Source organism: Takifugu rubripes, unplaced genomic scaffold, assembly GCF_901000725.2.
Source record: "Takifugu rubripes unplaced genomic scaffold, fTakRub1.2, whole genome shotgun sequence".
Classification (NCBI taxonomy): domain Eukaryota; kingdom Metazoa; phylum Chordata; class Actinopteri; order Tetraodontiformes; family Tetraodontidae; genus Takifugu; species Takifugu rubripes.
In genome coordinates this window covers 1,417,432-1,438,138 of record NW_021821632.1, presented here as the reverse complement: position 1 = coordinate 1,438,138, position 20,707 = coordinate 1,417,432, and the positions used below count along the sequence as shown (strand labels likewise).

At 45.9% G+C, this 20,707-nt stretch overlaps 1 long non-coding RNA gene across 3 annotated transcripts; it reads right to left on the bottom strand.

Annotated features, from left to right (window-relative positions):
* Positions 1-11,973: 11,973 nt before the first annotated feature.
* Positions 11,974-18,697, bottom strand: LOC115248295 (uncharacterized). 3 transcript variants are annotated; one of them, XR_003887214.1, is made up of 3 exons: positions 18,514-18,697; positions 18,084-18,225; positions 11,974-12,825 (listed from the first exon to the last, which is right to left on the bottom strand). It is a non-coding gene; the product is annotated as an uncharacterized lncRNA (long non-coding RNA). The 3 variants fall into 3 exon arrangements; XR_003887215.1 differs by having other exon boundaries at positions 11,974-12,128; XR_003887213.1 differs by lacking the exon at positions 11,974-12,825 and having other exon boundaries at positions 17,810-18,225.
* Positions 18,698-20,707: the final 2,010 nt, after the last annotated feature.

Here is a 20,707-nt window from a genome sequence, read left to right as displayed (position 1 = left end):
CCCTGCCTGAACATGGTACCCTCACCAAGACACGGATGGTGTACCAGCACCACGCAGGTGAGGACTAAGGTCCAAACCTGATCAACGTTGGGCTCTTTGGGCATTCACGGTTGCTTAAACCAGCCACCATTTGGTGAGGTTAGGTTTTAAAAGCTAAGCTTCACGATCTTTCGCTCTGGAAACAGCTGTCTTCATTTACAGTCTGTGTCAAGACGGGTTTCCTCCCCAGTCAGATCCAATCCGGTACTGTTCAAAAGGCTACGATTAGAGTTAGGGGTTTGGGTTGGGGTTAGGGCTAAGGTTAAGGGTTAGAGTTAGGGCTTTGAGTTGGGGTTAGGGCTAAGGTTAAGGATTAGAGTTAGGGGTTTGGGTTGGGGTTAGGGCTAAGGTTAAGGGTTAGAGTTAGGGGCTTGGGTTGGGGTTAGGGCTAAGGTTAAGGATTAGAGTTAGGGGTTTGGGTTGGGGTTAGGGCTAAGGCTAAGGGTTAGAGTTAGGGGCTTGGGTTGGGGTTAGGGCTAAGGTTAAGGATTAGAGTTAGGGTTTGGGTTGGGGTTAGGGCTAAGGTTAAGGATTAGAGTTAGGGCTTTGGGTTGGGGTTAGGGGTTAGGGTTCGTGTTTAAGGTTAGGTTAGGACAGTTTAGGTTAGGGGTTAGGGCAAAGGGGGTTTAGGGTGAGGGTCAGGTTATGTTAGGTTAGGTCCCCCATCCTGAGCCAGCCTGGACCATACCAGTTCTTAACACTCTCCCCATGACCTTCATGGACAGAGTCTTCCACAAAGAAACAAAAGGTGCATTTTTGAACAGAGATTACAAACTAATAAATAATGACAACTGTTGTGTGGATCTAAAGAATTGGGATAAAATGAGAGAAGGAGGACAGGAGGTCAAAAGGGAAAACAGGAGGATTTTTGTGGGACTCCCTGCCTTCCTGCCGCTCAAGGGCACCGTGTTAACTCAGGCCTGGGCGTAGATCCCATTTAGCATTAGCACTAATAAGCAACAGTAGAAAAGTGGACGGTCTTTGTGGCACCATCTCATTAACCCTGTCAGAGAGGGACAGACGCCTTCGCTGCCGAATGTCAGAGGGTAAAAAAGACGCCTACGCAAAGGGAAGGACACGAAAGGGGACTCTGGGATCTGCTTATGTTGTCTGAGGAACACTTTCATGTCAGATTTGAATGTGCAGATTTTATCACGTTATATCACATAAAGGAGAAAATGACATTGACCTGTAAGTGTGACCGTGTAGCATCATTTTGCTACTTAGCCTGTGTGTTAAAAAGTGTTGTGTCTATTTTGTGGGTACAGTTAATAAACAAGTGTGTGTGTGTGTGTGTGTGTGTGTGTGTGTGTGTGTGTGTGTGTGTGTGTGTGTGTTTCATATCACAAGGCATTTCACCAGTCAAAGGAACAAATGCAGCTGGAATTCATCAGTATTCCTGAGCTTTCCCAGCGTTCCTGCCGCTCTCCTTCATGACAGTGACCTCGTGGCTCAGAGCAGGATTATGAGGTCAAGGTCACGCAGCTAAATCATGTGATGGAGCTGGACCATGTTTACCTCCAGTACTGAACCATGAGGTCCAAAGGCTCTTTTCTCTCCCTCAGTCTGTCATGAGGTCAGTGGAATCATCAGAAATCATCAGACGTCTCTTTAGGATCACTACGCAACACTCATTTCTTTGAGACACATTTGCTCTTTAATTCTATGTAATAGTCCTAAAGTCTTCCTTTTTCCGGGCCATGCTTTGGTTCTACCTGATGCAGCCATGTCAGACAGCAGCAGCCTGTATCATAGATGTCTCTGCAATGTTGGCTGGTATCAGCTGCCATTACCGCCACTACAAACCAAATCACTCATGCTAACAAGCTAATGCATCACTGGAGAGAGATGGAAGCATCCCATCCCAACGCTGAGTGAAAGACAGAATAAGGTATGAACGGGAGTCCTCATATTAGCAACACGCTGGGGTGTTCAACGCTACAGGCATGTACAACTGATCAGTCAGTCTGAAAGGTGAACAATAAGATGATGAATATTTGCTATTGGCCAGTCTCATTAAGCGTCTGACCTTCACAGAGACTCCTTCCATATTGATCATTTCAAACACATTCAACACACACTCGCGCTTCTGCTGTGGATTCCTCACAACAGCGGCTGAGCACACCATAAAGAGCAGAGCTAGCTAAAGCTAACACAATCTGGGGTGGATACTATTTATTATGTTATTTTACAGAAGGGTACTTTTTATGTTATTGATCTTTGTTAATCGTTTTCAGCTCTTTTGATTGGCCGAGGTCTGTGTTGATATGCTCTAGCTCAGTGTTCAAATATCCAGGTCTACTCTCAATGGCAGGGCAACAAGATGACAACAGCCCCCTCTCCCGGGCTGAGACAGAGCAATACTGGAAGAGTATGTGGGAGAAAGAGGCAACACAACATTTGCCCAATGGCTTCAAGACCTACAGGCAGAGCACAGCCAACTCCCAGAACAAGGCCCAGTAGTCATCACCCTAGCAGACATCCAAACAAGAGGATCCTAAATGAAGAGCTGGACAGCACCAGGGCCCGATAAGATCCACGCCTACTGGCTCAAGAAGCTGACTGCACTCCATGAAGGCCTGGCAGCACAGAGGAACCAGCTGCTAACATCAGGGAACCACCCAGAGTGGCTAACCCAGGGCCGGACAGGCCTCATAATGAAGGACCCCCAGAAGGGCACAATACCGTCCAACTACCGGCCCATAACCTGCCTCAGCACCACATGGAAGCTCCTATCAGGCATCCTAGCGGCTAAGATCAGCAGGCACATGGATCCATCCATGAGCAGAGCACAGAAAGGCAGAGGCAACACCACCAGGTCAACAGGTCAACAGGGCAGTCGCCCAGGACTGTAGGACGCGGCACACCAACCTGTGCACTGCCTGGATTGATTACTAGAAGGCCTGTGAGTCAATGCTGCACACATGGATACTGGAGTGCCTAAAGCTGTATAACACCAACAGGAACCTAAGAGAGTTCATCCAGAACTCCATGAAGCTGTGCAACACGACTCTGAAGGCCAACTGAGAGCCGTGAAGCTATTAAACGTCACCCACCTTTATGAGACTTTAGGAGATTTGACAGGATTCCAGAGGGACCCGGGACTCTGCTTTGGTGACGGACAATTAAGAGCTCAGATCATTAGAAAGGAGCCAGGCTGTTAACAGCTAGAGAAGAGTTTAAAACATTCTAAACTGAACTGGAAGCCAGTTAGGTATGACCAAATCCTCTAAGGAGCAGTTCCCCCATATACCAACAGATACTAACCCTAACCCTAACCAGCTTTATCAGAGCTGCTGTGAGCTCTAACAACACCAGCAAGGTGGGCTTGGTGGCATCCAAAGACATGGTCACAATGCTTCTTTAACCCAGGTGATTCAAGAAGACCTAAAGGCAGACTGGAAATGCCCAAAACCCACCTGGTCTCTACAAATGAGTGTAATTCTCTAAAAACAACTTTTTCAAGTCCACTTGAAATGAAAGGGCAAATAGGAGAGGTCTAAAATTAGACAACTCAGAAGAGTCAAGATGGGGTTTTTAGGCAGAGGCTGAAGCTCAGCAGGTTGGAGGGCAGCTGGGACAAGAGTAACAAGTAGACACAACCAACAATCTCCCCTAGGAAAGGTTGTGTTGGAAGCATCAGGCAGGACATTGGGAAGGAGAGGGTCAATAACAGAGTTGATGCTGCTAAATAAAAGCCTTGGATGATGACAGTTACTGGCTACGATAGAGGACAAATATTTGGACGAGGACAGCACCGTCCTGATGTTTGCTGACAACACAAGTGTCATCGGCCTCATCTTGAGGAAACAAGTCCAGTCTGGTGTGACAGCAACAACCTCTCCTTAAACCAAGAAGACCAAAGAGATCCGAGAGGTCAGAAGGGGGAGACGGTTGCAGCAAACTTTAAAAATCAGTGGTTAACGGTGCGCGTGGCTATAAAACACTGCGGTGACATTTATGACCCAAGAGTTTGTGTTGGGCTTTCTTGCCCCTTTACGGTTGTTGAAATGGTCAATTGGTGTGTTGCAGCATCTAAACTGGGTTAGGGTTAGGCTTGGGTTAGGGTTAGGGTTAAGGTTAGGGTTAGGGCTAGGGCTAGGGTTAGGGTTAGGGCTAGGGTTAGGGTTAGGGTTAAGGTTAGGGTTAGGGCTAGGGCTAGGGTTAGGGTTAGGGCTAGGGCTAGGGTTAGGGTTAGGGTTAAGGTTAGGGTTAGGGCTAGGGCTAGGGCTAGGGTTAGGGGTAGGGGTAGGGCTATGGTTAGGGTTAGGGCTAGGGTTAGGGTTAGGGTTAAGGTTAGGGTTAGGGTTGGGTTAAGGCAGCGCTTCTCAAATAGTGGGGCGCGCCCCCCTGGGGGGGCTAGGGTTAGGGTTAGGTTAGGGTTAGGGCTAGGGTTGGGATCAGGGTTGGGTTAAGGCAGCGCTTCTCAAATAGTGGGGCGCGCCCCCCTGGGGGGGCTAGGGTTAGGGTTAGGGCTGGGGTTGGGGTTAGGGTTGGGTTAAGGCAGCGCTTCTCAAATAGTGGGGCGCGCCCCCCTGGGGGGGCTAGGGTTAGGGTTAGGTTAGGGTTAGGGCTAGGGTTGGGTTAAGGCAGCGCTTCTCAAATAGTGGGGCGCGCCCCCCTGGGGGGGCTAGGGTTAGGGTTAGGGCTAGGGTTGGGGTTAGGGTTGGGTTAAGGCAGCGCTTCTCAAATAGTGGGGCGCGCCCCCCTGGGGGGGGCTAGGGTTAGGGTTAGGTTAGGGTTAGGGCTAGGGTTGGGTTAAGGCAGCGCTTCTCAAATAGTGGGGCGCGCCCCCCTGGGGGGGCTAGGGTTAGGGTTAGGGCTAGGGTTGGGGTTAGGGTTGGGTTAAGGCAGCGCTTCTCAAATAGTGGGGCGCGCCCCCCTGGGGGGGCTAGGGTTAGGGTTAGGGTTAGGGTTAGGGTGGGCGCGTGTGACCCCGGAGAACATGTTTGTTTTGTTTTTTTGCCGTACTAGAATAAAGTGTAATTGCACATCCCGCGCACACACCACAGAGCAAGAGATAGGAAGTGCAGTGAACAAACCACCAAGAGACAGCATGAAAAAATACTTAACAGTGATGAAAAGAAAGGCGGAGAGAGACGGAGATAATGAGACAAACGAAAGTCTCCCGAAAGCTAAGACGAGGAAATATGACGAAGCATTTATAGCGCTTGGCTTCACTGTGACTACGGTGGGAGACGAGGAAAGACCGGTGTGTTTACTGTGTCTAAAAATGTTGGCAGGACAGCATGAAGCCAAATAAATGAAGGCGTCACTTAAAGACATTACACCCCAGGCACGCTGATAACCCTAACCCTGGTTAACCCTAACCCTGGTTAACCCTAACCCTGGTTAACCCTAACACTAACCCTCACTTAAAGACATTACACCCCAGTCACGCTGATAACACTAACCCTGGTTAACCCTAACCCTGGTTAACCCTAACCGTCACTTAAAGACATTACACCCCAGGCACTCTGATAACCCTAACCCTGGTTAACCCTAACCCTGGTTAACCCTAACACTAACCCTCACTTAAAGACATTACACCCCAGTCACGCTGATAACACTAACCCTGGTTAACCCTAACCCTGGTTAACCCTAACCGTCACTTAAAGACATTACACCCCAGGCACGCTGATAACCCTAACCCTGGTTAACACTAACCCTGGTTAACCCTAACCCTGGTTAACCCTAGCACTAACCCTAACCCTCACTTAAAGACATTACACCCCAGGCACGCTGATAACCCTAACCCTGGTTAACACTAACCCTGGTTAACCCTAACCCTGGTTAACCCTAGCACTAACCCTAACCCTCACTTAAAGACATTACACCCCAGGCACGCTGATAACCCTAACCCTGGTTAACACTAACCCTGGTTAACCCTAACCCTGGTTAACCCTAACCCTCACTTAAAGACATTACACCCCAGTCACGCTGATCAGCCGCTTGAGTTTTTTCGGCAAAAACGTGCCGAATATTGGCAACAATCATCCCGCTTTGGTCTATATTTCTTTCTTTTTTTTTGTTTTCTTTAATATTAATAAGGATACAATGTTATGCAGAGGTGTACTTATAACAATTTCATAGACAAATGATACTAATTATAGTCGGGGGGGGGGGGGGCGCAAAATGTTTTCTTCTTCCTAGGGGGGGCGTAACAGAAAATAATTGAGAAGCACTGGGTTAAGGTTAGGGTTAGGGCTAGAGTTAGAGGGTTACGGCTAGGGCTATGGTTAGGGTTAGGGTTAAGGTTAAGGTTAAGGTTAGGGTTAGGGCTAGGGCTAGGGCTAGGGTTAGGGTTAGGCTTAAGGCTAGGGTTAGGGCTAGGGTTAGGGCTAGGGCTAGGGCTAGGGTTAGGGTTAGGGCTAGGGTTAGGGCTAGGGTTAGGGTTAGGGCTCGGGCTAGGGTTAAGGTTAGGGTTAGGGCTAGGGTTAGGGTTAGGCTTAAGGCTAGGGTTAGGGCTAGGGTTAGGGCTAGGGTTAAGGCTAGGGTTAGGGCTAGGGCTAGGGCTAGGGTTAGGGTTAGGGTTAAGGTTAGGGTTAGGGTTAGGGCTAGGGTTAGGGTTAGGCTTGGAAATACATGATAATATGAAAAGGTCAATTCCTAAAACAAGCGTTGTCATCTTAAAGTAAATGTTAATCATCCACCAATCAATCATTTCTAAACTTTAGTTTTCCCAGGGTTAGGGCTAGGGTTAAGGTTAGGGTCAGGTTTAAGGTTAGGGCTAGGGTTAGGGTTAGGGTTAGGCTTGGAAATACATGATAATAAGAAAAGGTCAAATCCTATAACAAGCGTTGTCATCTTAAAGTAAATGTTAATTATCAACCATTCAATAATTTCTAAACTTTAGTTTGCCCAGGGCTAGGGTTAGGGTTAGGGCTAGGGTTAGGGCTAGGGTTAGGGCTAGGGTTAGGGCTAGGGTTAGGGCTAGGGTTAAGGTTAGGGTAAGGGCTAGGGTTAGGCTCAGGGTTAGGGTTAGGGTTAAGGTTAGGGTAAGGGCTAGGGCTAGGGTTAGGGTTAGGGCTAGGGTTAGGGTTAGGGTTAGGGTTAGGGTTTGGGTTAGGGTTAGGGCTAGGGTTTGGGTTAAGGTTAGGGTTAGGGCTAGGGTTAAGGTTAGGGTAAGGGCTAGGGTTAGGCTCAGGGTTAGGGTTAAGGTTAGGGTTAAGGTTAGGGTTAGGGCTAGGGTTAGGGTTAGGGCTAGGGTTAGGGTTAGGGTTAGGGTTTGGGTTAGGGTTAGGGCTAGGGCTAGGGTTTGGGTTAAGGTTAGGGTTAGGGCTAGGGTGAGGCTTGGAAATACATGATAATATGAAAAGGTCAAATCCTATAACAAGCATTGTCATCTTAAAGTAAATGTTAATTACAAATCAATCAATCATTTCTAAACTTTAGTTTGCCCAGGGTTAGGGTTAGGGTTAGGGCTAGGGTTAGGGTTAGGGTTAGGGCTAGGGCTAGGGTTAGGATTAGGGTTATGGCTAGGGCTATGGTTAAGGTTAAGGTTAACATTAGGGTTAGGGTTAGGGTTTAGGTTAGGGCTAGGGTTAGGGTTAAGGTTAGGGTAAGGGTAAGGGCTAGGGCTAGGGTTAGGGTTAGGGCTAGGGTTAGGGTTAGGGTTAGGGTTTGGGTTAGGGCTAGGGTTTGGGTTAAGGTTAGGGTTAGGGCTAGGGTTAAGGTTAGGGTAAGGGCTAGGGTTAGGCTCAGGGTTAGGGTTAAGGTTAGGGTTAAGGTTAGGGTTAGGGCTAGGGTTAGGGTTAGGGTTAGGGCTAGGGTTAGGGTTAGGGTTAGGGTTTGGGTTAGGGTTAGGGCTAGGGCTAGGGTTTGGGTTAAGGTTAGGGTTAGGGCTAGGGTGAGGCTTGGAAATACATGATAATATGAAAAGGTCAAATCCTATAACAAGCATTGTCATCTTAAAGTAAATGTTAATTACAAATCAATCAATCATTTCTAAACTTTAGTTTGCCCAGGGTTAGGGTTAGGGTTAGGGCTAGGGTTAGGGTTAGGGTTAGGGTTAGGGCTAGGGCTAGGGTTAGGATTAGGGTTATGGCTAGGGCTATGGTTAAGGTTAAGGTTAACATTAGGGTTAGGGTTAGGGTTTAGGTTAGGGCTAGGGTTAGGGTTAAGGTTAGGGTCAGGGCTAGGGTTAGGGTTAAGGTTAGGGTTAGGGCTAGGGTTAGGGTTTGGGTTAGGGCTAGGGCTAGGGCTAGGGCTAAGGTTAGGGTCAGGGCTAGGGCTAGGGCTAGGGTTAGGATTAGGGTTAAGGTTAGGGTTAGGGTTAGGGTTAGGCTTGGAAATACATGATAATATGAAAAGGTCAAATCCTATAACAAGCGTTGTCATCTTAAAGTAAATGTTAATCATCCACCAATCAATCATTTCTAAACTTTAGTTTGCCCAGGGTTAGGGTTAGGGTTAAGGCTAGGGTTAGGGTTAGGGCTAGGGCTAGGGTTAGGGTTAGGGTTAGGATTAGGGTTATGGCTAGGGCTATGGTTAGGGTTAAGGTTAACGTTAGGGTTAGGGCTAGGGCTAGGGTTAGGGTTAGGGTTAGGGCTAGGGTTAGGGTTAGGGTTAGGGTTAAGGCTAGGGTCAGGGTCAGGGCTAGGGTTAGGGTTAAGGCTAGGGTTAGGGTTAAGGCTAGGGTGAGGCTTGGAAATACATGATAATATGAAAAGGTCAAATCCTATAACAAGCGTTGTCATTTTAAAGTAAATGTTAATTATAAACCAATCAATCATTTCTAAACTTTAGTTTGCCCAGGGACTATTGTGGAACTGAGCAACTGAGACAGAGGGTTAGGGCTAGGGTTAGGGTTAGGGCTAGGGCTAGGGTTAGGGTTAGGGTTAGGGTTAGGGTTAAGGCTAGGGTTAGGGCTAGGGCTAGGGTTAGTGTTAGGATTAAGGTTAGGGCTAGGGTTAGGGCTCGGGCTAGGGTTAGGGTTAGGTTTAAGGCTAGGGTTAGGGCTAGGGTTAGGGTTAAGGCTAGGGTCAGGGCTAGGGTTAGGGCTAGGGTTAGGTTTAAGGTCAGGGCTAGGGTTAGGTTTAGGTTTAGGCTTGGAAATACATGATAATATGAAAAGGTCAAATCCTATAACAAGCGTTGGCATCTTAAAGTAAATGTTAATGATCAACCAATCAATCATTTCTAAACTTTAGTTTTCCCAGGGACTATTTTGGAACTGACCAAGCGAGACAGAACCGGCGAGAACACCAAACCAAACATGAAGGAAACCCCAAAATCCCAAAAGAAAACATCAGGGAAACTAACACAAGAGAGCTGGAAACCTAAAACCCGTCTCTTTTCTGCCAAACACAAGCCTAATCTGACAGTTTAATAATATTACCATTTACATAACAGAGTTAATTAGTGCAAGTGTAATTGCATTTTTGATTGGAACACTTGTCCAGCTATTATATGATGTCACACTAATGATAATGGACAAGCGCTGAGATAATTGAATTTAACCATGAACGTTTGTGTGGGGGTTATAGAGAAATCACATGGGCACACACACAATGACAGTGTGTGTGTTGTAGTCTACATGAGTAGAGACCTCTTTGAGTGTTTATGGACGCACGGCGTCTGACAGAAGCTCTTGCAGTGCCAAACGGAACGACATATGAAGCCATTCTTTTTACGGGGCCACTCACACCTGCATCTTAATGTGAAAGGTGTTTCTGTTACTGCAGCTGCCACATTAAGAAGAATCAAGAAAAGCTTCCAGGATCCCTTCTCACAACATTAAAACGCTCCTCATTATCCAGACTCTCAGAGGTCTCATTTCTTTTACCCTTTAAGTTTGCAGACACTAATGGGCTTGAAGGCAACTAGCAGTGGATTAAGGGCAAAAAGAAAGGTGAGGCCCCTCAATGTGGTCTCTTCTCATCGTACTCTTAAATCAAAAGAGGCTCCAACTTCATCGTGTCTTGGCAGGGAGGTGAAACTGGCTCCCCAGCTGTTCATTTGAAGAGGTGACACGCAGTGATCTAGTTCCTCTGCCTGGGTCTGTCTAATTACTGGCTTGATCACCGGCCTGACCTTTCACATTCAAGGCGGACAGAAGGAAGTATCACTACTTTGATGGAGGTGGATAATAAGAAGAGGAGGGTGAGGTGAGCTGGTGCACTGACAGAGTGAGAAAATGAGAAAGACCACACACCAAGGCCACTCGTAATCATGGCTTCTTATCCTTTGGAGAAATAATACTGTCCCTTCTCTACCTCTGCTTTTCCTTCCTATGCATTCTGTCATTTGCTTTATTGATTTTACACTTATATCCAAAGTTCCCTCTAATCGTTCATGTGTCTGAGCAGACACACAAGCTCCCTGAGGACCAACATCAGATGGGTCCGCTGTGGCCACACCGGTATCAGGCTTGTTCAGAACCTTGGATCATAGCGAGTCACCTGGCTTATTAAAAGAATCAAATGGCAGCAGCACATAAGATGAAGACGACAAACATCTTGTTCATGAGACGTGTACTATGTTCTATGTGAGAGTCCTGCTTTAACCACAGGAAGAGTTTCACCGCTTCTTCTTCTATGTGCACACACTCCGACGGCCGTCCCATCTTAAAAGAACCGCATTTCTTTTTTACTTTGGCTTGATGAGTGGATGTGTCCCTTATCATGGCTCGTTTCGCCATGATAAGGGATTAGAATTTGCGTCTCTTAACTCCGCTGCACTGTTGTTAGCTAGCTAACGTGCACGGCGAGTAAAGGCAGGGCACATACGCAAACACTGTCAATGCTGATTGGCTGCGTAGCGTAAGTGAACTCTATCGGATTATTGGCTGGACACCTGTCCCTCATTGAGGTGCGAGATGGTACAGAAAACAATATTACTGGTCTAATTAACTAGATTATATCAGTTCTAAACTTAGATATTAATACGTTTCTGTTGAATTTTATTTTGTGCGCTGCATAGATTTTCTTGTGCACTTTTTTGAACTTTTACAGACTCGACAAATTCATTGAAAACATAATCTGATTAGTCAGCATCACTTCGATTAAGTCAACTGATAGAAGAAATCTCAATTGTTTAGACAACAAGCAGTCGCAGGACTCTATTTGGACTGTGGTATATTTCTTCTGGTGGCAGTCGAGAGGTGCTGAGGAGGAAGGAATCTTGGCAGACTCCATCTCTTATAACCTGGTTATAAGAGATGTTTATTGGAGAGAACAGTCAGGTATCTATCGGACGCTGCAGCTTGCCCGATGGAGGTTTCGTGGTCCAGATGGTGAAGATCTCTGATGTGCTCACTTCGATGGCCCCTTCTCATACAGTCAGGTAAACACATTCTTCTCTAGTGACCTCATAACACAATATAGCCAACCAAATGGCATAGAGTCCGATTATGACCAATAATGGAAGGAGGAGGGAGGCCTCGTGGTACACCTCCTCAGGTGAAGAACAATCAGGAGCCTGTGGGCCTCAGCATCACCTCTTAGCAGCTCCTCTTACAGGAAAAAACAATACTTCCATCCCGAGCTCATCAAAAGGCAAAGGTGACAGAAAACAAATGGAACACATCCTGAGATGGCTGAAAGACAAGGAGGCCAAGAGGTCAAGGCCTGCAGAGAATAGAGACACAGGCTTCAGATACTACAGGACCCAAAAAGCCGTTCATGAAACTGTTCACAAGTTACTTAATAAATTGGAAATGTCCGAGATAAGAGGGGATGGCTTAGCTTGTTGCAAAGCTATTGAAGAAACAGGCAATAGTTTGTAAAAAAATAGGTGAGCGCAATTCCAAATCCATGGAAAATCCCTACGGAGTACCACAGGGGTAGGTATTGGGCCCACAATCATTCCTATATCAACGACATACGCAGAGTGTCAGAGTGTAAATAAAGTTTGGGTTTTTTCACAGATAAAACCAACATTTTCTCTTCTGGTGAGAATTTGCAACATGTTTTAAAGATGACAAAAACAGAAATAATCAACAGTGGTTTAATAGAAAAAAACCTTTAAATCTGAGCAAACTCAACATAATTCAGAAAGAATCGCTTGTAGCTATAATCGTACACAGTTAATAATAATTATTGGCATCAATGGTGTAATTCTGGACCACAACATCTGCTGGAAACCTCCTGGAAGACATGTGACCATACAGATCAAGAGAGAAAAGCCTGATAAGGATAATAAACAGCATACACAGATCACACAACACACTTTTATTGAAATGTATGGATCTGGTCACTTCAAAAGAGCACAAATGATCCACAAAGCAAGGAGTCATTTACCCCAAAACCTATAGGAGGAAGGTTTGTGGAAATAGAGGGAGAGTTTAATCTAATATTAAAGAAAAAAGGTAAGAGCAACTAGCAATAGCATGGGCTGTGAAATAAAGAAATAAAACAAAGTGCAAATCTAAATCTGTATAAACAGATACAAAAACATAGACTAAGGCATATGGAGAAGCTGCTGGGCTCCTATGGAATGGGATGAAGGATTTCCATAATAAATTGCACATTTAAATGTCCCAGCAGGTTTGTTGACTGGCAGCATCGCGAGGCTCAAACTACGAGACCTCAGTCACTTTATCACGAAAACGGAACTAGTTCAGAGACCCAGTCTTGATCTGTGCCATGTCCTCTAAAGGTTAGTCCACAATAAATCAGTTGTCCTCTTGAAGTGGCACATAAATATGACTGTTGTGAGGATAAAATGGGAACGATGTTCCGTTTCCTAAGGGGAGACCCCAGAGAGAACAGCTAAAGGGGACCCTGAATAGAAGGTAGAGGCAAAGGTCAAGCAGCAGCCAGCCGTCCTCTCCTGGACGGTCACCTGAGGACACACACAGAAAAGGAGACAAACAGTTGCAGTTGCAACATTGAGAGGGTTTGGACATGTCCAATCAGGCAGGAGGTCCAGAGGAAGACCAAAGAGGAGAGTTACCAGGGAGACGTTCTAAGGTCACTGTCTTCTACGAGCAGGTGTCAGTCCAGTCCCAAAGTCTGGTCCCAATGATCCACCACCTCCTCCGAGGCTACACAACAACTCTGGCTAACGATTATTCAGGCCTGCTTGGGTCGAGTGCATGTCCCCACCGACAAAATAGACATGTCTTTGGATGTCATGAGACAATGTGTGTGTGTGTGTGTGTGTGTGTGTGTGTGTGTGTGTGTAACAAACTGACAAAAGGATGTGGACGTGAAGGGACCAAGAGAGCACGAAGACTAGAAACGTTGCTGAAGTTTATTTGTGGGTTGAGCAGTAAGATGAAATGGTGAAATGATGGAATGGTGAAATGGTGGAATGATGGAATGGTGAAATGATGGAATGGTGAAATGATGGAATGATGGAATGGTGAAACGATGAAATGATGGAATGGTGGAATGATGGAATGGTGAAACGATGAAATGATGGAATGGTGAAATGATGGAATGATGGAATGGTGAAATGATGGAATGGTGAAACGATGAAATGATGGAATGGTGAAATGATGGAATGATGGAATGGTGAAACGATGAAATGATGGAATGGTGGAATGATGGAATGGTGAAACGATGAAATGATGGAATGAGGGTGACATCAAAGCGTTGAGATGTTCGGTCGTCCCAGAGTCCTGCAGCTGCTTCTCCTGTCTAATTAATTAATTAATATCACTCACTACACTGACACTAACCGTGATTAGGACGGGTTGGCTGAGGATAAACCAGCTGCTACACCTCATCAGGCTGAATAAGGCGGATTCATCTGGACTAAATAATGACGACATCATTATCAAACTCCAAATTTTACCCCAAGTTTACTGTACGCATTTATTTCACAGCTCTAGTACAGGTGAGCTGTTTTTAAGTGGTAATTTACTGAGTTATATTACTCCTGATCACCCGTCGGACCTGAGCCGTCTTCCCAACACACTCTGCTACCTTTAGCATGTTTGGGCTAACCTAACTAGCATTTCCCCACAGTCACCAGCAATCAACAGGTTACATGCTTCCATGGTGACAAAATCATCCTTCTCCACACACACGCGCACACACACACACACACACACACACGCGCACACACACACCAGCTCATCTGTCTCACATGGCCAGCAGCTGTAGCACTTAGCAAATGTCAATAGAGAATAATAAACACAAAAGCAATCTTTTTAGTACAAGAATGGCTTCAGGTGGCTCCAGTTCAGCCAGACAAGCGAGGGACGAGGACACCCACAGAGGACAGGACATGGTGTTCTTCACTTCTGTTCTTTTTTATTCCTGGGAATTCTTCCCTCACCTTGGCTGGAACTCCACTCGGGGGGATTCAGACTGATTTTCAGAGCTTATTTGGTTTTGTACCTCTCATGCGCTCCACTTTTCCCCTAAAATACCCACTTTCCATTTGATGAGTGTTTTATGCTACAGTTTATATTACTGTCGTTCAGCAGGTCGCCAATCTTCTATTATTGCACAAGCAAATAAGGTTCCACGAGGAGAAAACAAAGGATTTGATAAATGTGCATCTCTGAGGGGCTTTCACCTGAATTGCTTTGCCTTATTTTACCCCCCCCCCCCCCCCCCCCCCATCATCTTTGCTTTGTTCTCATTCAGTTCACACTTCATCTTCTGTCTCTGGTCATGTTTCACTTTCTAATCAAATGTTGGACAAAAACCCAGAACAAAATCAGACGCCTGCTTTCTTAATCACTCTTAATTTGCCCATGATTGTGTGTCCACATCAATCCTCACGGCAACAAGGAGAAGATACAAGAACACAACTGTTCCACACACCGATACGAAGGAATCCTGTGTCATGACACACAAATGGTGCGTGTGTGTGTATGTGTGTGCGTGACTGTGTGCCTGTGTGTGTGTGACTGTGTGCCTGGGTGTGCCTGTGTATGGGTGTGTGTGTGTGTGTGTGTGTGTGACTGTGTGCCTGTGTATGGGGGTGTGTGTGTGTGTGACTGTGTGCCTGTGTATGGGGGTGTGTGTGTGTGTGTGTGTGACTGTGTGCCTGTGTATGGGGGTGTGTGTGACTGTGTGCCTGGGTGTGCCTGTGTGTGTATGTGTGTGTGTGTGTGTGTGTGTGTGAGCAGCTCAGTGCCGGCCAGGGCTGAGGGCCATCTTGAATACTGTGGAAGGGGGAGTTTTGAACCCCTACACATCAGAACCTTCAACCCTCCCAGTCTCTGCCAGGTTTGAACCTCCAGATTAGGAGGTCCGACCTGGTTTTCCCACATGATACCTGTAGCTCCAACCCTCATTTTTGGATCCAAACACTTTAATGACACAGTACCATGTCCTGTTTATATAGACCATAAAATATTTAAACGTAGCTTTTAGAATTTGAAGAAGACGTGAGCATTTTGGAAGTGAACTAAATGAATCCCTAACCCCCAGCAGGGTGCAGCTCTTCCCATGTGACACTTCAGCTCGTTTTAGGATGACTTGATGTGATGTATTGGTTGATCTATTGATGTGAAAATCAACATCATCACCGGTCAATGTCAATATCCACCTCCATACTTTGAATATTTGGGAACATCAGCAGAGGCCGGTGGGCACCTATCTTGCAGCTTCATGGACCAGAGACCTTCTCAAGGGTATCCACCCTCCCTTGGCTGGTATTGGGGGTGATGGGGAGGTTCTGTTGTCCCGAGACCTCACCTCTGCAGCTTCATGGACCAGAGACCTTCTCAAGGGTATCCACCCTCCCTTGGCTGGTATTGGGGGTGATGGGGAGGTTCTGTTGTCCCGAGACCTCACCGCTGCACTTTTATGGACCAGAGACCTTCTCAAGGGTATCCACCCTCCCTTGGCTGGTATTGGGGGTGATGGGGAGGTTCTGTTGTCCCGAGACCTCACCTCTGCAGCTTCATGGACCAGAGACCTTCTCAAGGGTATCCACCCTCCCTTGGCTGGTATTGGGGGTGATGGGGAGGTTCTGTCGTCCCGAGACCTCACCTCTGCAGCTTTATGGACCAGAGACCTTCTCAAGGGTATCCACCCTCCCTTGGCTGGTATTGGGGGTGATGGGGAGGTTCTGTCTTCCCGAGACCTCACCGCTGCACTTTTATGGAACGTGTCCCTAAGAATGACATTCTTGTCCTTCTTTTGCATGTGTGGGACAATTGTGGTGTCCTGGCTGAAGGAGATGTCCATAGCCTCCGGGTGCTGGACATGGCAGCCTGGCAGTAACAAACGCATGGACTAGCTTTGTCTATATGTCCTATAATGGCCGTTACATAATGTCCACGGTGCTGGTACAGTAACAATGTTTTCCTGCCTCGGAGGGATGTCCAAATATTTGACAGTAATCCCCTCAAAATCCAACCTTTGTGTGCTCCTTTCAACAGGTCCTTGAGGGAAGGACAAAGCAGGACAGTGGGAGTCCGAATGGAAATTGTGGTTTTCTCGTGGCCTGTTAGCTCAGTCTGGGGACGGGGTTCCATTGACACCTGGATTTAGTTCAATAATTGCAGTGGTCTCACCTGTAGAGCAGACACAGGTGCTAGTTCAGTCTGTTGGGGGACGGGGCTGAGACGCAACAGGCTATCAGTTCAAGCCCCAGTGTGGACAGAGCATGGAAGGTGCTCTGGTAGGGAACATGCCAGAGACCTTTCAGAGCACTGCTGAGGTAGCCGTTAGCAAGATAGCCCCTTCCTCAACAGACTGAGCTACCGCCATCATGTATAGGACTGCTGTGATATCTCTTATATTTATATGTGTGGCAACTGAAATTTGGACTTCGATGTGCTTTATAATTTGTGGTTGCATTAGATACCAAAGCTGGTGGTTTAAATGCTTTTTCACTGAGCAGTTGAGTCACCCAGCTAAACAATGCTTCATCCAGAACCTAAAGGAAGACAGATGGAGGCAGACTGCAATAAACAAGGAGCTAAACACTGAGCTGGCGTGCTGCACTTGAAGTCTGTGAAGTGAAGCAGAAAGGACAAATCAATAGAGGGTTAAGAGTATCGGCTGGAGAGGTGAACCAACGAAAGTGGCCACATGGTCCCAGTCTGGAGGCCAAAGACTATCTGGGAGTCAAGAAGTCCCAGTTTCTCTGAGCTGTTGATAGCTCTCGTTGTCTTTCTGGAGCCACAGAGAGTAAAAGTAATGTTATGTCATTAGAATCAGAAAGCTCCCAGGTGGGGAATTATATTAATATAAACAGTTCTGTACTTACTCCTGTTTGTTGGCTTCAAGTGATTTGATTTGAATCAATGTACACTGTTAAATTCAGCCTTGCATTTAAGGAAAAGGGTAACTAGCCTATTTTAAAAGCAGTCAATCACCTAACATCTAAATATCATAATAAAACAGAATAATCATATCTTATAGTAGTCTCATAGTTTCCTGTTAGCCCAGACTACATTAAACTACACTATATTATTATTGTTCTTGATTTTATTATCAGCAAGAATAATAGCCATGTTACCGCCATTACTACTACTACTACTACTACTACTAATAATAATAATAATAATGACAATGATGACAATAACAACAATGCTAATAGAATCTAATTATAGTTGTAGACGTAGTTCTTATGAGCATTATTATTATGTGCCTAGTGTAGCACTTTTTAGTCAGCTACAGTTACCATGGACCAGATAGGTTCGACTACTGGAGCAGTGAATGAATTAAATGTAATAATAATAACCACAGACCAGAAAATAAGTTTAAATTGCCGGCATATTATTTGAATGAAACAGACAAATATACAGTTGACATACAATTGACAGGCTTTTGATATTACTTTCAAAAGAAATGAAATATTCTTCCCTTTTTGTTCAAGTTTGTAGTTTTCAATCCCTTTTGGGTTTTTTTAAGTTTCAACCATTTCTCACACTTTGTTGTTTATACCAACAAACCAGTTACACTTGGAACAATACCCTTAAAGTACTCACAAGGATGAATAACCAAAAACACCATAGTAAAATTTAAACTCAAAATAATTCAGCAAAAGACTGAACAATTTGTTTCCAAAAATAAATGCCCCTTTTTTTTAATTAAACGAAAAGATCCTTTTATTGTCCTGAACCTTTCATTTAGAGTCTATGGGAGTCTTCTGCACTTCTGCAGAGAGATGTGGGCAAATCCTACCAGTTCTGATGAAGCAGGGGGCTTTGCTTCTGCGTGATGCACGGTTTCTGGGTCGTCGTGGTCTTCGTGGGTGGCTCGCCATCTTGTACTACGCACGTGGATTCCAACTCTCCGACTGTTTCTGGTCCACTCTTAAAAAGGCCTACCATAATAACCAAATAAAATACATATAAACTCAAATCATACATATGGTAGCTTTAAAATTAAATAAAAGTCCATTTCAGTTCACTAAACACTTGAAAAAGTAGTGCACTCGCCGTCTCAGCGGCAAAAAAAATAAAAATAAATACCATCCACAGCATCTCCCCCACCGTGTATGTTCACCATAAAACAACATAAACCCCCACATTAGCTTTGCATCTCCACGAAATGACTGATAAATCATGAGAAAACAGTTCTTACATGAAATGAAATAAACTTTTACACTCACCAAGTCCCGTTTGGTATCAAAAATAACTTCACCAAATCACGGACAAGTTGGAAAAAACAAAGATACCTCCTCGGAGCAGGAAAACAACTCCAGTTCAACTCCTTTTTTCACTCTTTTCTCCTCTTTTTTTCTATCCCAATCAGCGGCTCTGTGAAGAACGTTTGCTCATCTCCAATTCAGGTGCAGTGGAAAAGCCAAAACAACCCGATTGGCTGTGGCTAGTCACCTGGTCCACGTCAGCACAGCCCTTCAAAATAAGAGTCTAAACACAATTTTCAAGTCGCTTCAAACAAAATGGAAACACAATGAATTTACAAACCTTTAACTCTTACCTAGACACCGTATCATGAAACATACAATTTTAATGATTTTTAACCATCTTAATCCATTTGTCTATCACTTAAAATGTATTTCTTATTAGCTGTTTTTTTTTTATTAACATGCTTTTATTGTATGAGGCTTTGTAAACCAGGGTTACACTAGCACAGGACTGACGTGGGCCCAGCTGTTCACCCCGGTCCATGGCCTCCATGGTCCAAGCAGCACCCTTTGGTGAGAGATGTTCTGGGCGTGACGTCGCCTCCTGTGTCTGATGACTCCATCATCTCACCATTCTGACACGTCCTTCTGTTATGGTCATTCCGTTGCTAATGTGCAATGACCATCTTGTTTTGGGGGCACCACAGAGACAATATATGCAGCTAAATGGACTGTTGGCTCCTAGGGCCAAAAAGGAAGCAGAAACCTCTTGAGTTGTGTTTCCAAAAGTGACAAATATTCTGTCACTGTAATGTTTCAGCATGTCCTCTATAATGTTTAAAACTAGCGGTAGTTCACACAAAGATGAGCTGTGGAAGATTTCTTGTTGATTTAAGTGAAGATAGTCCCAAAAGATTTTTAGTCAGTGTTATTAAGAGTATCTAGACACTCTGGGTCCCCTGTCTGGTGTAAGTGCTGGTGGCGTATTGTGAAGACCTGAAGGCCACCAGATGTGCACACACACATATCAAATACCCAAGTGAGGTGAGAGACTTGCAGGGTTACAGCGTTATGTTCAAATTCATGGCGAGATGAAGACACACACTTCAACTGTCTGTCTGCCTCTTTCTCTTGCCCTTCTCTTTGGAAACGGCCTCATCACCTCTCGGGTCCTGTCCTCCGCCACCCTGAGGTCCAATAGTGAAGCTGGGTCACTTGCTGAAGACCTCTGTCCCCGATCTCTCTGACCGGCTCAGCCTGAGGTCCAGCAGGCTGCTGCTCCAGCTTGTGAGAGAGGTCTGTGCTTCCCTGCCAGAGGCCCCAAGAGTCTTTGTGTTGGATCCGTCTGTGTCTGAACTGTGGGACGACGAGTGTGAGTATGTCTTTCCCTCCTTGGCTGTCTGTCCAGCTGCAGGACAGTGGCAGCCCGAGGAAGACGACCTGCTGTCCCTGAAGTCTTCGGTATCAGTGGATTTTGAAGGTGTCGGGAGGAAGGATCTCTACATCTTAGCTGTGAAGGTCAGAAACTTGCGCTCCCTGGAAGGGCTGAAGGCGTCAGGGTGGACTAGTTTTTGTGGCGCAGGCTCTTCCCCGGGGGGTTGTTGGCGGTCCCTGTACAAGCCTCCTGTTGATAAACGGACAGGAGACCTCCAGTGGAGGATTGTACATGGGGCCATAGCTACTAACAGGTATCTGGTGCACCTTGACCCCAGCACGGGGGATGGCTGTCCTTTCTGCTCCCAGTCAGAAACCATCCACCACCTCTTTGTCCAGTGTCCCAGACTGGTGGGGCTGTTTGGACAGCTACAGAGGTGGTTTCTTGGGTTGGGTGAGGGCTTTTCTTTCAGGACGTTTATCTTTGGTCCACACTACCGTGCTAGGAGGAAGGCTCTACACAGTTGGTCAATGTCCTCTCGGGGACGGCTAAGTTGGCCATATGGAAGACCAGGACGAACCGGGTGAGAGGTCAGGGGTCAGAGGACTTGGTGGCCATGATGACTGGACTCCTGGCAGCTTATAAACCGGTAGAAAAAATTAGTACACATCACAAGACGTGTGGGGAGTGAGAGAGGTCCTGTGTTCAGTTATTAAAATTATTTGATTTTGCGTTTTTGAAGGTAAATAAATGTAAATAGTCCGTGTAAATATAGGTATTTTTAAATCTCTCCCTCCCCCCCTCTTTTTCTCCCTCCTCCCCTACCTCTCTCTCTACCCC